Source organism: Sinocyclocheilus rhinocerous, unplaced genomic scaffold (genome assembly GCF_001515625.1).
Source record: "Sinocyclocheilus rhinocerous isolate Xijiao unplaced genomic scaffold, SAMN03320098_v1.1 scaffold983, whole genome shotgun sequence".
In the NCBI taxonomy this organism is placed as follows: Eukaryota; Metazoa; Chordata; class Actinopteri; order Cypriniformes; family Cyprinidae; genus Sinocyclocheilus; species Sinocyclocheilus rhinocerous.
In genome coordinates this window covers 71965-72840 of record NW_015642054.1, presented here as the reverse complement: position 1 = coordinate 72840, position 876 = coordinate 71965, and the positions used below count along the sequence as shown (strand labels likewise).

The following is an 876-nucleotide window of genomic DNA, read 5'->3' as shown; positions in this document are numbered from 1 at the left end:
TATATATAATTAATAAAAAGAAAAACAAGTAGATAATAGAAAAAGGGAATAGGGTACGTTATTGTTAGACTTTTAAAAAAAAATAACAATAAAACAAGTCAAAAGAATAGAAAAAGAATTAATTACCTGGGCCAAGCACTGTAGAAGCAAACAAGGAGCTAGCATCAGACCAAATAAGTAAATAAAGACATTTGGAGATTATTTTTTAAGCAAAAATGTATAAATACAATGAATTGTAAGGAGACAACTAAGTGCCACAAAATTGAATTCCATGTAGTCAGTGTTACGTGACAATGACCAGTTCCCTCAGACTGTCCAAGTAATAGCCTATAATTAGATTATATATTTACTTTCTTCATATTTTTAAATTTCATAGATATTGGTAATGGTTTACGTTTTAAAAGTAAGTAAAAAAGTACTTACCACATGAAAACTTGCAGCTTACATCTGGCGATCCACTCACTGCGCGCGCACCGGAAACAAACCTCAGTTTATATAACCTCTGCCAGGTTGTTGCGCGGGCTTTGTACGCGAATAAAATGTAAATTTTGTGGGATGTAAGCAAAGTTTATATTTATTATTTTTAATCATTAAAAAAAATACATTTATTTCAACACACTTGTGCTTACCCAGACATGAAATTGATAATGCAGATTCATGTTTTTCATCCGCAGAACAAATTACAGTAACACTACTGCTTTTGAGCAAACAGTAAAGTACCGCAAATTCCCATATACAGTAAATTACTGTAAATGGTATAAAATACCCATAATGCAGTGCATATTACAGTAGTTAGCCGTAAAACATATATATGGTAGTTTACTGGGCTTTTTTGCGGCAAGTAACTGTAAAATTACAGCAAAGTCTAACAGTGTA

The 876-nt window shown here is 31.6% G+C and overlaps 1 long non-coding RNA gene across 1 annotated transcript in view; it reads right to left on the bottom strand.

Annotated features, from left to right (window-relative positions):
• LOC107755552 (uncharacterized) overlaps positions 1-480 on the bottom strand; it is a 3147-nt gene extending 2667 nt beyond the window's left edge. Inside the window, exon 1 of the long non-coding RNA XR_001641712.1 lies at positions 424-480. This is a non-coding gene — a long non-coding RNA (uncharacterized LOC107755552). The remainder of the gene's footprint in view (positions 1-423) is intronic.
• Positions 481-876: the final 396 nt, after the last annotated feature.